Genomic DNA, 17145 nt, shown 5'->3' on the forward strand with positions numbered 1-17145 from the left:
TTCCATATTATCCTGAAATTACAGACCAGTGATACAATTGGAATATTGTCTTAAACTTATAAATAAGACACCAACCATGGAAGGACACCTTGTAGAGTATTGGGGTATATTTTCAGATATGGTGTATACCATTAGACAAATATTTTATGTAACTACTGTGTCCCAAAATACTTAGAATATGAGTCCAGTAACCAAGGACTGAAAAAAGGATTGGCTTCTCTCATCATTATTTTCAAACACAGTTTGTAGAAATTTGTGTTTCCACTTTTGGGCTCTGTTGGATTAGATGTCTTGACCCTAAGAATGCTATGATTCTACCAGTTCACACAGCATGATTTCCATAGAACCTAAAGTTATGACTATTACATGGCCATTTTGACCTTCTCAAGAAGTGTTAGATTGAGTTTCACGTGGAATGGTAGTCAATTTTAGTTATGCAAGGCATAGGCTATAGTATATGCTATTGGTTTCTGACCTATATCATTTTATTCTATTCTGGATTTAACTGAAGCTGTGATGAGTTCCTGTACACCCTGTGTGCTTCCCACCTCAAACTTCTGTGCCTTCCACAATAAACCCCTGAGGATTTACTTTGACAACTGGAGCATACTTAGAAGCTTAACAACCATGGTTAGAAATAGCACATTTTGAAAATAAAAAAAATAATATAGTGAATTGTTAATTCTCTTACCTATAACACCGTGTTAAAATCTAGAAAAATTCTCTCCAATATCTTAGATTGAAATTAGAAAAGTAACAGTGATTATGAATTTCAAAGTTAATGCTTATCTAAGACATTTGTTTTATATGTTATATATTAAAAATATTAGACAAATTATAACATGCACAGATTATTTTTAAATTTAACTATTCTATTTATTTGAATTACATAACTACCTCTATATTAGACTACAACTATTTAATTATAAGGATAATTACAGCAGAAAATATCAGGCAAAAATTGTGGTTTCTACTTTGAAAATTTAGAAGCATAATTGAGTTCAATAACTAAAGATTAAAGATTGTCCAGCAGGATTGAGTATCTGAGTGCTACATGCCCCCAGGTTAATTATATATGAGTCACAGCTTGATAATGAGTTATTTTAACTGTCACTTTATGCATTTATGGCACAGGGGATCTGATATTACAGCTATGTCATTTCATTTTTCTAGATTTTTTTTTTCTAGATTTATTTATACAAGCACTGGGTACAGTCAGAAGTGTGTGAGGGTGAGAGAACTCACCAGAGCCAGATCGGGGAGCAGAACAGGTAGACTGAAGAAATACACTGCTGAGGGGAGCAGTGGGAGCGTCAGGAGAGGTTTGTGTGCCATGTGGGACCCTTGCCCGACGGCTGGGCATTGAACCGGTACTTCGGAGACTGCGGGCAGCTTCGTAGCCCAGCGCTCAACCACTGTACCCCCAGGGGAGGCCCTCATTTTTCTAGTTTTTGACTGTGTATTCTGCACCCTGTCTATAACCAAGTGGCTAATACTCAGGTTCTTACTTTCAGAAAAATTCTGCTTTATTCTTGGACAAGTAGAATCACTTTTAACCCCATCTTCACCATCCCCTTTTGGTGATCTTAGTTCTGTAATCAGATTTTTAGGGTTTGTTTTGGTTTGGTATTTTCTGTTCCTTTGTTTTGTTTCTCTATATTCCGCACATGTGTGAAATCATCTGGTGTTTGTATTTTTCCTTCTGATTTATTTCACTTAGTAATGCCCAACACTTCTTTTCCTGCCTTTGTAAATAGCAAGATTTCACCATTTCTTTTTATCACCTATCTAGTATTTCACAGTGTGTCTATACCAAATCTTCCTATTCCACTCATCTGTCCTTAGGTACGTAGGTTGTTTCCTTGACTTGTATAATTAACTTATTTTCCTCCTACAGTCCTCAACTTGTGATGAGCAAGCAATTTTTCTTGTAGTCCCCAAATAAGTACCCACAGCACTATGCATTTTTTCTAATTAGTTTTTAAATCTGTTTTATATTTTACTTTAATTTTGTATGATTTTAAAATCTCTCTCATTAGTCTGTCAATTCCATGTTTTCAGAACTGGATTCACTCATGTATTCCCAGGAGGTTCTCTACACTAGCCTTTAGCACAATTTTGTTGATTAAATAGTCTATTAAAAGTTACACCATGAGATGGCAGATATCCATTCTCTCACCTCCATACTTCATTTTAACTCTTAAAGCAATCTTGAAAAATTTCTCTTTTCCTTTTCTTCTGCACTTACCAGGGTACTATAAGTTAGAGATCCAGAGTACTAGCATCTCTGGATCTTGAAACAGGGCTCAGATATATCTGCATTTGGGAGGATATGAGAAGTTAAAATAAAGATGCAAAGGTTGCTGAATAAGGGGATGTGATAGAGTATCAGAGGCTAGCAATATGGTGGTCGATTAATTAAGGAAGCCAATATGGTGGTTATTTTTCTCCTTTTTCCACATTAATCTTGCCATGGCTTAAAATGAACTTTCTCAGGAATTATGAAAGTTGGGCAGAAGAGTTTTCCTGTACGGAGGATTCGAAAGCTTTATATAACATTGATTCTATGGGAACATACGTTTCTGAGCTTGACAAATTGAATAAATTGAATAAACAAAACTTTGGGTAAAAAAAAAATCACTCATAGCCTGGGGCCTACATATATCAAAGACAAGTTCTTTGACAAGTTTTTTCAGTACTGTGTCTTGAAAACATCTGTGTTTCATGAAAAGGCAAAGGAATTATTTTCTCTTTGAAAGGAAAGATATTTTCATAAAATAGTACTTTATATACATTATAGAAAATTGTTGGATTTACTGCAGATAAATTATTCATCATTTTTCTGGGGCAATGCTAAGATTTTACAGTAATGGATACATTTTTGCTTCATCTCAATAATGTAACTTTTAAAATATTTCCAGTTATACTTTTCAAAATTTATGTCAACATTTATGAGTCAGCAATAACAGCTACTCAGAAAATTATTGAACTACTTAAGTATATTTTGTTTAATAGGCCATCCATTCTTTTGCAATTACAAGTTTACTATCAGTAACAAAAATATAATTTAAAAAGTGTTACCTATATATAATCTTCATTTCCCCAGATCTCAGCCGTCTGTGGGTCTGTGGCTTACATTAGCAACATCACCAGGGAACACATGAGCATTTGCCTGCACCTTTTCATGGACAGTCTTAGAATTCTTTATATTTCCCCTCAAATATTTCTTTATTACTATTTTTATGGAGGCCTCAGGAGCTGTCCTATTTGTATTTTACAAGTACAATTATTCAGCTAGATGCTATTCTGCAGCTACCTGGTGGTTTTCCCATTCTTCAGTGGTACTGAAGTGTTTTACCTGGCAGAACTGAAGCCATCCCGAGTGTTTATTTCCCTAGCATCATTTCCATTACACTGTCAGCTGCTGCTGATACTGTGTTAGGAAGTGCAGACTTTGACAGGTGCTGGCGCCGCTTGCTGAGGCCCATGATATCTTGCTGCTGTAGCTGCTGCTGTAGCTGCTGTTCCCTGAGCGGTCCCAGAAATGCCTTGAGCTGGTGGTGGTTCCAAAGCTATTTCACACTACAGCTGGCAAACTGCAGAATACATCTCTTTTTGATAAAACATGCTCTTAGGCTTAGCTTCAGAAGTACTTGTTTCACAATTGTACAATCGTACCTTGTTTTACATAGCTTTAAACAGACATTTTCCCCCTTATTTCATTTTTATTATCTACTTATTTTCTACAATTCTCAAACAGGAATCCATTAGCAGTTATACTGTGATGTAAACCTTGTTTTTCTGACAAGTAGTAGTTTCTGACCATCCTCTTCATGCAAAAGCTTTTTATATCATCAGATCATAACACATTTTTCAAATTCTACTTTGAGTCCATCAGTAGACCTTAACCACCATGATTGACCACCATGCATGACCTTAACCACCACGATTTCAATGATTTCAATCAATTTGCTGAAAGAATAGTATTTTAGAAAGTTCTCTTGCTTTTGAATTCTTGTGATAAGGGTACTGAATTGAAATCCTATCCCAAAGAAAGGTCAATATTGATTATGGAAATAAAAGGCACATAGGTAATATCAATACAATATGGAATGCATCACACAGAAACCAATGAATCAATCAAAACAAGAGCTCCTGTACATTATAAGGCAATTTATTCATATAAACAGATCTTGAAAGTCAAATGAAGGTTGATTTAAGTGTCTGTTGTCTACTTATCAACACTGAAAGCATTGAACATAGAAAAATGTCATGTAATGTAAATTACAAAATTTCTTATAATTATTATAATTTATTCATTGATTGTTGCACTCACAATCAACATTTTTAGGGCATATGAATATCCTTAAAAATAGAAAGGAAAGGGCCTTCCCGGTGGTGCAGGGGTTGAGTGCTGGGTTGCGAAGCTGCCCGCAGCCTCTGGAGCGCTGGTTCCATCCCCGGCCACCAGCGAGGGTTCCACATGGTGCGACAGATCTCTCCTGCCCTGCCCGCTGCTCCCCTCAGCAGTGTATTTCATCAGTCGGCCTGTTCTGTTCCCCGCTCTCTCTGGTGATTCATCTCGCCCTCCCGAGCTTCTGACTGTACCCAGTGCTTGTTTAAATAAATAAATAAATCTTTAAAAAAAATAGAGAATTTTTTTTTGAATTTCTAATAGTTACATGGGAAAAATATGCTCAGCATATATTCTTTTTTTTAAAAAAGATTTTTATTTATTTATTTATTTATTTATTTATTTATTTATTTATTTATTTATTTATTTATTTATACAAACACTGGGTAGAGTCAGAAACGCGGGAGGGTGAGAGAATTCACCAGAGCCAGAGCGGGGAGCAGAACAGGCAGAGGGACCGAAGTACACTGCTGAGGGGAGCAGCGGGCGGCAGGAGAGGTCTGCGCGCCATGCGGGACCCTCCTCCGGTGGCCCGGGGAGCAGCCGGGGATCAGAACCGGCGCTGCAGAGGCCGCGGGCAGCTTCGCAACCCAAAGCTCAACCGCTGCGCCACCGGGGAGGCCCTCAGCATATATTCTAATAGCTTTGTCAAAAATAGTATCAACCAAAGCAATTTTAGAAATTTGCTATGATTTAGGTCACTACTTGGAGTTCAACTGTAGGAGTTAAGGGTGTATTCGTTAAGAAGATGCCCTCACTTTAGACAAAAGCTTTAAGTTTGGGGGTTCTTAAGAACCCATATAGCTGGCTACAAATTTGAGGGTTCTCACTTCTCTCTCTGGCTCAAAAATTCACTAGGATGACCTAGAATTTTGCAAAAAAAGCAATCATGCGCTAAATAGTATTTAGAGACTGGTAAGAGTAAAATGCTTTGTATTTAATTCTTCACATTCTCTCCATCTAAGTAAAATGATGTAGAAAGGTATAAATGGAAAATGCATGTGTAGTCATAAAATTATGCTTGTTTTTTGTTCCACTGGATATCTATTACTTCACTCTGAAAAAAATCCATGTATTGTGAAGATGCAAAAATTCCATCTCAGTAAAATTAGATGGTGCTTGATAAACGACTACTGGTTAATGGGAATTGACTCATCAAACTGTAGATCTAAGAAGTGAATTAAAAAATCACTCAGGTAGATAGATAATGAGAACAAGGATGTGTGATTTTCTACTTATCTTTTCTGTTGAAACACTGATTTTATGTAGATTGTTCTAAGCATGTGAGTTATGGAAAAATTACTGGAGAAGTAGGATCAGTGTGTCATCCTGAAGACACAGTGTTATTGTGTCCATTGAAAAATATAACTGGAAATGATACAGAATGGAAGCTGAAAGCAAAAACAAAAACAAAAAATACTTTTAATTCAAAAAAAGGCTGGAAGTTACAAGAAAAATGTAAGGTAAAGATAATTTTGTGAGATAAAAAGATAATATGGTTACAAATGAAAGAACTACATGACAGAAAAATGTAAAACTGATAGTGAAAAATAGAAATAAAAAGTAGATAATAGAAAAAATGTTACCACATTATAGCAAAAATAAATGGAAAAATATACATAACTTTTCCTTAAAAATGTTAAAATTGGGTCTCCCTGGTGGCGCAGTGGTGAGCACTGGGTTGCGAAGTTGCCCGCAGCCTCTGCAGCACTTGTTCCATCCCCGGCTGCTCCCCGGCCACCAGAGGAGGGTCCCACGTGGTGCGCAGACCTCTCCTGCCGCCTGCTGCTCCCCTCAGCAGTGTACTTCGGTCCTTCTGCCTGCTCTGCTCCCCGCTCTGGCTCTGGTGAATTCTCTCACCCTCCCGCGCTTCTGACTGTACCCAGTGCATGTATAAATAAATAAATAAATAAAGTTTAAAATTAAAATAAAGAACAAATGTTATCATCAGTGAACCCTCAAAGGAACAAATATAAAACAAACACCTAACAATAAAATTAAAGGTCTTTCTGTAATTGATTAGAAACAATTATAAACATGAAAACAAAAGTAATTTGAGCCAGAGAATGCTGTACTAAGAAACAGCTTTTGAAACATGAAACATGTAAATTTAGACATACTCGTATAACTAATGACTTAGAAATTTTATCATGGTTACTTTCTAAATAGGAAAACAAAAATGTATGTGTAAACATGCAGACATATACCTAATAGCTGGCTGAGAGAGGTATCAAGATTGCCACTTTAAGAATGTTATGGTATTGCAAAAAGTATTACTTAATATAACCCAAATGTTAATGTATTTTTTTAACTGAACATGAATATCAAAATGATTATTTGGAAAAGGTTGAAATGAGAAGATGGATTGTAAGTTATGAGGACATCAAAATAATAGTCTGAGCGCTAAGCTTATGTTTATATTGACATAATAGTTTTGGTATATCTGGTAATACAGGTTTTTTTCAGTGAGACAAGCCTGTTTTTACGTTTAAACTCTTCCATTTACTAGATTTGTATTGTGAGATATCACATAAATCTAAAGTGTGGTAAATTTTTGACTGGGATCCATTTCTTATGTATTGAATTACATCTGTGTCAGTTGGTCTTGTGGCTTACTCAGGTCATACTTGATGAGATTCTCATTTATTTCATCTTCATTTAAGAAGGGTATGCTAGAGTTGCCCAAATTTATGGTTTGGTGAAAAAGATATAGTTGTTCATGATGGATAATTCAAGTTACATGGTAACTTGTGGGCAGCTGGTCAATTATGTATTCATCACCAATCCCTAGCATTAAACCTTCTCAAAAAGAAAAGTGGGGTTTAAAACCCCCCCAACAGGGCTGCAATTGTATGGGGAATATAACAATAAAATTTATAAAAAAAAAAAAAAATAAAAAAATAAAACCCCCCCAACAAATGAATAAGAAAGAACAGCTGAATGGAAAATGGGTAAATTTTATTAAAAATCAATTCTCATACATGACTAAATAATATGAGAACATATGTTTACCTTTTGAAAATCACTAAAGTGAACATTAAAAACAGTAAGATAGGGCCTCCCTGTTGGTGCAAGGGGTTAGTAAGCAACCTATGAGGTTGTCCGCAGCCACTGCAGCATGAGTTCAATCCCCGGCCAGGGAGATAGCCACATGGCGCAGTGGACCTCTCCTGACTCGCCCACTGCTCCCTTTAGCAGTGCATTTCGGTCAGGCTGCCTGTTCTGTTCCCCACTCTGTCTCTGGTGAATCCTCTCACCTCCCACACCTCTGGCCTGTACCCCAGTTCTTGTATGCATAAATAAATAAATCTTAAAAAAAGAATAAGATATAATTTCACATGCAACAGCTTGGGGAATGTGTAAAGTCTGCCAATATCAAGTGGTGATGAGAAAATAGCTACAGAAATATTTACTGTTGGTGCAATCACCTTTGAGAATATTCAAAAATATCTGGTAAAAATAAAGATGGGCATATTTTCTATCCTGTCAACTTACTAGTAATTCCTTTCCATACATTCACATATAAAATCAACCTGTTGTTTATTGCAGAGCTATTTGTAATCATGGAAAATTATAGCAATTGTATATTTATATGATTAAACAGAATAATTTATGTGACTAAATACATAATATACAATATATACACATAGCTTAAATATATAGAAATATTAAAAAAAACTATAGTGACAAAGAATAAACCTGTGTATTACACATATACCAAAGGGCTAACTTAATGTTAGTATATACAAATTAATTCTCAGTGATGAACACCTGAAACATTAATGTGATAATGCAGTGTTATTTCAATAACAAAGAGCAAGTGCAGCATAAAAATCACAGAGACAATATATACATAAACTTTAAAATCACACTAATATTGGCAGATTCTGTTGTTGAACCCATGCATGTATAATATAAATCTAAACTACACGAATATGAAAAGACACACCATCTTCTGTTAGAGTTTGTGACTGAGAATGAAGATTGGTGAGAATAATTGTGTTATGGAGTATTACAGGTCTTCAACAGTTTCTTTTATATTTCTGTTCTCACAAAGGTACTCTGATACAACAAATGCTGACATTCTATAAATCTGGATGTAGACACATGCACATGGGGCCTTTTTTTTGTACCCTTCCTCTTTGTATTATCAAATATATTTTTTTAAAAAAGCTTAAATAAGGGACAAGGAAAAATAATAACTATAAGAAAGAAATATCAAAATCAACAAACAACTATGAACCAGAGACACTCTATGGGGGGTGGGGGTGGGGAAAGGAGGGTTTGGGGTCAAACTAAGGGGGTTGTAATTGTATGGGGAATATAAAAATAAAAAATAAAAAATGTTAAAAAAACTATATAAGAAACAAACTACAGCAACATAAAAATTTATACAGCACAATCAGCAAATTGTAACATTTTACCTCTCAATCTTGAATTTCAGTAAGAAATTCAGGAATCAGAAAAGGGTCTCAGATCTGAGGTTGTCATAACAAGGAATAGAAAAACAGATTCTATAAGTGACAAAAAACATGAGGTCAGTGTTGTTTTTGGATGTGTATGTGTGTATATGTGAGGGAGGTGTTTGTGCATGCACACACATATTATTGGAGATATATATATATATATATACAATTTTTATAGTATGAAAGGTGGTATGTTTCAAATTAAATATAGTATTTTATTGTTGGAAAATGATTTTAGTTCTTTAACTTTATTGTCTAAGAATTAAAGGAATTAAAGCATTATAAATTTTATAACAAAGGTTTTAAAATCATGGCAGAAACTTAGAGATTTATATAATAAAACTTTTTCCTAAATAATATCACATCATACCTCTCTAGGTTCTTGCACTTAGCTTTGTACTTTAGATTAGCTGCTTCCTTTACTTTTGACATTTTAAATGAATGGGAATTAATAAAACAGTATCCAATTGACATACACAATATTTCTTTCCCACTCTATATAAATGTGGTTTAATATGAGTTTCAATATAAAAGTCAAATGGCATTACACTAAGTTTAAATCATATGCTCTTGGTTGGAAGATAAGACTTTCAATCTACTTAAATACAAGACTAAAAATGTCAATAATTCTAAATGTAAGACTAATATATTCAATGATGGTGAGGCAAGAAGTCTAACGGATCACAAGTTAGAACATGATAATTAAATGCATTTTCCTTAGAAATTTCACTTTTAATGCTACTATGAAATGAATAAAAGGGTGCTACCATATTTCACATTGTAGATGGAAAAGGATATATTGATATGTTAACAAGAAACTATACCAGAATATCCACATCAAAAGTTGACTGTAATACTTTATAGAAGAATTTTTTCATCAAAATTTAAACATTTTATGGAATTTTTATTTTGTAATGAGTATAAAATAACAACATAGGATTTCTCCTCTCAAGTGCATTCACCATAGTTACACTTAGGAAATGTCAGCACAGAAATTAGAATCAGTCTTCTAGGTATGATTCTCCTGTTTGTTTTTAAATCTCACCACATTATCATGACCTAATTCCACTTCTTTCTTTCCCCATAGGTTGTAGTTTCTAGACTTAAATAGTATGCTAAGTATTCTCATAAACAGATGATAGAAATCTAATGGTTATTTAAGTGATCTGTCCTTGTTCATTTTTAATTCTTATGTTGCTTCAATAATTTATTTTCTGTTAATAAAGGACCTCTAATTAAATATGGAAGGAATAAAATTTTTAAAAATGTCAAAGGTTGACCAATTCTGAGCGTGTATCTAGAAAACTGTTTTGGATTGTTCTAAAATATAATGCCTTTTTTAATGTAATAAATTGTTTAAGATGGGCAGTTTAATTTCAAATCAATAGTACTTTGTTTTCAATTCGTTTTTGCACATTTGACATTAAAAATAGATTTTTTTTGTCAATTCATTTTTTAGTGATTTATCAAACTCATGCAAACAAGCATTTAAAAAAAAAACTCTTTATGACTTATCAGGGAAACATTACTTGGAGAAACTAAGATTATTTTCAGCTTAACATTGATTTTTTCCTTATACCAACCAAGATCATATTTTCAATGACTGATATGAAATTGTCAAGTGTAGAACACATGATATGTATTGAGGTGAACTTGTCCAACACTCAGTCATTTGAATATCTCAGCATCCCAGAATCAGGTGTAAGCAAGAGATAAGCTCAACCCTGCACTTCTGGTTTCAGGTTTCACAATTGGAAAGCCATCTGGAGTATACTGAGTATCAAACAATGGTTGTTGGTCCATGCACAGCATGGCAAGAGGCAGATTGACTCGTTTGGCTAATGAAGAAAAATCTAGTGAGGGGTGAAATCATGTTTATTTCATTTTAAATTATTTTTTAAAAAGATTGAAATCATTTGAATGTATACAAGAATCAGAACACTCTGTTACACTCTGTTTATATATATATATATATATATATATATATATATATATATAAAGCATTGAGAGGTAAATCAAATATAGACCCAGTATTTACCCTTGAGAATTTTCTTTCAGAGATAGATAACATTTGTGCAGACACCAAAAATAAAATATTTAAAAGATGAGGCCATGTAGGCAGTCAGGCAATCCTGGAAATAATTTCAAAGATGTTTCCTCTGGTCCAAAATGTGCACCAGAGTTTAGTGATATGTCACTATTGATGTAGTAGGCTATTAGTCAAAGTGAATTGACTGAAGCATGGATCAACAGAAAGACAATTTCCACAGGGGAAAATGCACATCCAAGCATTATCCTTTTTTACTTTTTTCCCCCCCAAGAGATAGATATAAAATGTTTCCAAAGCTTTATTTCTATGTTTCTCTCAGTGTCTATGTACCCTGAAATTTATTTCCTGTTTTGTATGCTGACTGACTCCCTAGTTTATGAAGTCTGTGGATACCAATGTGCCATTAATTTATAAGACAATTATTTGTTACTTCTTTTTATTTGCAAAATTCCAGGCCAGAATTTTGAAGTTAAATAAGATACGACCTTTTTCCTACTGACTCAAAGTCTTATAATTTTTACCAGAATAGAGAAAAGAAGCAGTATATTTGTAGAGAAGGGAGTTTAAGTTTTCACAGAGAAGAGTTCTTTTAGATCTGACAATTATGTAGGAGTCATTAGGAAGAGAGTCCTAAAGAAAATTTTAAAGTGTCCGAACTTAAAATTCATTATGTATGCAGTACCTTTGAAAATACCACTAAATTAAGATAGTTAGAAGACAGCATTTTGAGGAGAAACAAGAAATAAAGGCTGAAATATGCTCATATAATGTTAACTATTGATATTGTAAAGTATTATCACAAACTTAGTGAAACAACAGTGATAATTTAGAATTCTAAAATTTAGAAGTCGGACCCTGGGGCTAATGTCAAGATTTGTTCAGAACTGCTGCTCTTTATGGAGGTTCTAGGGACGTATACCTCCTCTCACTCATTTAGATGGTTTGTGGATAAATGTTTCTTATATTATAGGATGGCTGTTCCAGTTTCCTGAATGGTAATAAGGGCTAGAGACTTCCTACTTGCCTTCACTTATGACCTTTTTTCTCCAACTTCAAAGTCAGCAAAGGTAGGCCAAGACCCTCATACGCAGAAGAATCTCTTATGCTCCTTCCACTGTTATGTGTCTGATGGATTCTTCTGCCTCATCTTCCACTTTGGCAGGCCCATTTAATTTTATGGATTCTACCTGGTAATCAGAAGTCTTTACCAAAAAGTGAGTTGATTATCAAACTTAATTGTCTTTTGAGATATAAAGTAACAAATTCACAAGTTGAGGGGATATTAGGTCTTGGACATCTTTGGAGTAGACATGATTTTATCTACCATAGGTACATGTGTCAAATTTGTATAAAAAAATAGCAAAGGGGTTTTTCTCGTCCATTTCAGATTCTTTAGAGTACATCTGTCTATTCTAGTTTTTTAATTCCTCTTTGCCCAATTGTAGTATATTTCTTTTTTTATTATAAATTTTATTTTTATATTCCCCATACAATTGTGACCCCCTTATTTTGACCCCAATCCCTCCACTCCCTGCCCCCCACCCCCCATAGAGTGTCTCTGGTTCATAATTGTTTGTTGATTTTGATTTTTTTCTTTCTTATAGTTATTCATTTTCCTGGTCCCTTATTTAAGTTTTCTAGATTCCTGCTATGAGTGAGACCATCGGGTATTTTTCTTTTTCTTTCTGGCTTATTTCACTGAGCATGATCCCTTCCAGTGCCATCCATGTTGCTGCAAATTGCATGTGTTTATCTTTTTTGAATGCTGAGTAATATTCCATGGTGTATATGTACCTCATCTTCTTGATCCAGTCATCTATTTTTGGGCATTTGGGTTGTTTCCAAAGCTTAGCTATTGTAAACAGTGCTGCTATAAACATAGGGGTGCGGGTGCTCTTTGGAATTGATGTTTCTGTGTCCTTTGGGTAAACACCTAGGAGTGGAATTTCAGTATAGTTCTTAAAAATGCCTCCAGTGGGCCTCCCCTGGTGGTGCAGTGGTTGAGTGGTGAGCTGCAAGGCTGCCCACAGCCTCTGGGTGCTGGTTCGTTCCCCAGCTGCCGGAGAGGGTCCCACCAAAAAAAAAAAAAAAAAAAAAAGCCTCCATTTTGTTTATATTAGAAAACTAATTAGCATAGATAGGCATACTATTTTGTAATGTAATTATTAATTTAAATAGTTATTGTGCTAAATACTTTCATTCACTTCCCTTCTTCCTTCTTGGCCAATATCCCTAGATATTTTTCTCAATGACCTTTTCCAAAAGCCCATTTTTGATTTTATAAATGTTATATATATATATATTATTTGTTCCCTATAATTTCTGTAGTTTTTTCTATTTGTTTCTACTTTTTTATATTTCTTTCTATCATTAGTTGATAAGATTGACTTTATTTAGTATGTAAATACTCAGTATTCATTTCCATGTTTTAAAAAAATATCAATTTCTATGTCATTGTGTTATAAATGGAAATGTTTTATGTGCTATTGATTCTTAGGGGAAAATTAGACTTTTTTATAATTATTATGTGGTAAATGTTTTAAAACGTCCATTAGGGCTTAGTATTAATGTACATTTCTCATGTTTATAAAATTCTTAACATAGCTATTAGTTAAAGTTTTATACTTGGATTATTCAAATTTTATGCTTTTTATTTTATTTATTACCTCTTTTACATATTAACTTCTAAGAGAAGTAACAAATACAATTTAATATTTTATTATTGCTTTAAAATTTGGGAACTATATTACTCATGGTACAAGACACAAGAGGTAAAATCTATCAACTTTATAATGAACAGATAACCATTATCTTGTCAAGGAGTTTAAGTAATTACAGGAAAAAAAGAAAAAGTATGAAACTACTCAACATATTAACCAGTAATAAAATAATTGGTATGATGAACATATGATAAAAGAAAAAGGACTGTTTATTTTATGAATATTAGGAATTTATTATATCTTATCTAAGTTTGTAAAATTTATTACTGAAACATAATACATTATACTTAAACTTTAGGCATATTCCTTAATATATTTAATTTAAAACATTACTGGTGATTTTATTACTTCTGATGTTCAACATTACTGTTTATCATCTGTCCTTACTACAAACTAATTTCATTAGCTTGGGCAAATCATATATCCTTTCAGCCTTAATCTACTCTTTAGTAGAGTAAGTAAAATAATAGCTTCCTGCCTCAAGGAGTTGTTGTGAGGGTTGAATAAGATAATGGATATTATATTAACAACTGAAGACAGATGTGAGTATTAGAATTCTGTTTGGTTTTCCCATTGTATTTTGTAGAGTGGGGACAAAAAGAAAAAAAAAAAAAACCTTCTGAGTTAATGCAAGTAGTTGGTGGTGGGGACAGATGGGCATCAGAAATTCTATCTCCAAACTTGCCCAATTAACAGCTGTGCTCTCCTTCATAGACTCAGAGATTTTCTTTTTTCTTTGTGTTCAGTTGAGTTTTTTTCTTGGCCAAATGTAGAACCTGAATATGAGTCTATTGGTATGCATGTCAGTGATTGAAACCTATGTTTAAGTCTGCAGCTTATTGCATATCATGAGTATAAGAGCAGAATTATGTGACAGGAATAAAACAATTGTTCACTTAGGGGACAAATAGATTGCCTTTTTCCTAGGCCCTATGCAAACCTAGAAAGGATTTTCCTTCATCAGTTTAAAAGTGTCTGGCCTCTTACATGTGATTTATGAAAATAGACTGAATGGATTCTGAAGAACAAGCAATTTGAAAGCTTTTTATTTGCTTCTATGGGAATATAAGAGAGAAGCCAGAAGCAACAAAATAAGTTTATCCCGTTGCTTGTATGTCAGAGATGCCTCAAGGTGCTTTATAATAATATACTATGAATAATTCTGTCTTAACACTAAAGTTTAATAAGAAAATATAATTGTCTTTTCACATTGAAAATTGAAAGAATGTTCTTTGGTATTAAAATTGTTTTTTAGTATTGGCAAGACTGGATGATACTGAAGTGGAGTAAACAGTTAATGAATTTTTTTGTTGTATTAGATGAACTTTTGACAATAATTGTTCTCCAATAATCTTTTAAACAGTATTATCAGGCAAAATCATACCTTTGTCAACATTCATTATCTGATTTTATTCATTTTTGTGCTTTTTTTTTTCATTATGCTCTATGTAATATCAATAATTAAACATACTTGAGATATAAATGATGTTCCTTTAATAATTCAATGTTCCTTTAATGATTCAAGTAAAGGCAATTATTTTAAAATGCTATATTATTTGCACATATCCTAAATAAAATTGCTGAAATTCAACATAATTTTATGTTTTCTGTAAAGGTAGAGATTAAAAATAGTTGCTGGTTTGATAAAAATAAGAGAAGCCAGATCTCATCATCATTGTAGCCTTGCCTTTAATCCAATATAGAGAATCAATTCAATACATTCATAGTTTTAATTTCATCTAAAGTATTTTTTAAAGATTTATTTATTTATACAAGAACTGGGGTACAGGCCAGATGCGTGGGCGGGTGAGAGGATTCACCAGAGACAGAGTGGGGAACAGAACAGGTAGATCCACTGAAATACACTGCTGAGGGGAGCAGAGGGCAAGACAGGAGAGGTCTGCTGCACCATGTGGGTTTCTCCCCGGCTGGCTGGGATCGAACCCACGCTACAGAGGCTGCAGACAGCTTCACAGTGTGGCTCTCAACCACCTGCGCCACCCGGGAGGTCCTCATCTACACTTTTTGAAGGTGGGATGACCTTATAAATAAATATAGTTGGAAAATCCTGACTATAAATACAGCTAAGTGTCTAAAAATCTTTAGGCACTCAATTTTCCATACAAAGTAGACCATAAAATGCAGCTAAATTCTCTGTAATAATTTGTCTTCTCCATTATCCTGTAAGCCACTATTGAATGGGTCTGAGATGGCCCCTATATAGCTTTTTGGCTGTCACCAACATTCTGTGCAGAAACACATGTAACTAGCATCAGTTTTATTCATCCTCAGTCAGTCAACATATCAGAACTAATTTCTTTATAAGACCCTAGAAGTGACATGAGAGAAGTTACAGTGAGAGGTAGGAATAGGCACATTGGGGTTGTGTGTGAATTCTGTGCTTCTTTAAGGACCTGTGTGGAGATAATCCTTATCTGAATTTCTATTGTATGATCAAATATGTAACTGTGTATCCCAAGCAACAATTTGTTGTGTAGTCTATGTAGCGAAACAGTGTGAAGTCTTGTTGATTGATGACAGTAAGTATTTATTTAGACTGAATGATGATACACAGAAGGAATTCATGTGTCTTGAGGCAAGATAAAGAATGTGCATTGTTATTCTTTTGAGGAGGAAACAAAGTGCTGCTTTTGTTTCTTTTGGTGTTTTTCAGTGAATAGTTGTATTTTCAGTAGAAAGGCATATGTTCTCTGCTCCAGTGGAGACCACTTTGATAAAATTTATAATTTGAAAAGCCACTTTATTAAGTTTATAATTTACCCACTTTCATTTTAAGGCCTATGTCCTTTTCAGAGTTCAAATCAGTAGGTAGTTCGGATGGTAATACTATTGGCATAATCAACTCTAAAATGTTCAAATACTTGTGGTCCTAACTCTGTGATTGCCCAAAAACATGGCATTGCTTTTTACTACTCCTTTGATGTGGTAGATAAATGTCTAGGCATATTTTCTTGAGCTTATAAGTAAAAAAAAAATATTGTCATGGAAGCAATGAGTGAATTATACATTATTCCAACTACATGCTCAGAAGTTGACAGCAGCCATTTTGTGGATTTGGGGTCCTACTGTACTGACCAAGAGGCAGACTCAGGCCCCAAAATCTCTTCATTAACGTATATATATGTATATATGTATATATACGACTTGTATATTATACATGTTCATTTTTAATGATGCATACCTGAATCTTACATAATGTTATCATGCAAAATTACTCCATCAAACATACATACATTTATTTTAAGAATTACAAACAAAACAAAATGTTTATAATAAAGTGTGAAAATAAGATAGTTGGTCGCGAAGATCAATCAATCATTTACTGTCTGTAGCTCACGGTAGTCAAAATTTGTGCAGTTGTGAAATTTTAATGGGAGAATTTCACTGAGTGCTCAAAATGAATATTTACAAATATCATTAAGATAATATGTAATGCTGCATTTCCTTATTTATTAAAGAGTGTTTTACCTGGGT

The sequence above is a fragment of the Talpa europaea genome, assembly GCF_964194135.1.
Source record: "Talpa europaea genome assembly, chromosome: 10".
Classification (NCBI taxonomy): Eukaryota; Metazoa; Chordata; class Mammalia; order Eulipotyphla; family Talpidae; genus Talpa; species Talpa europaea.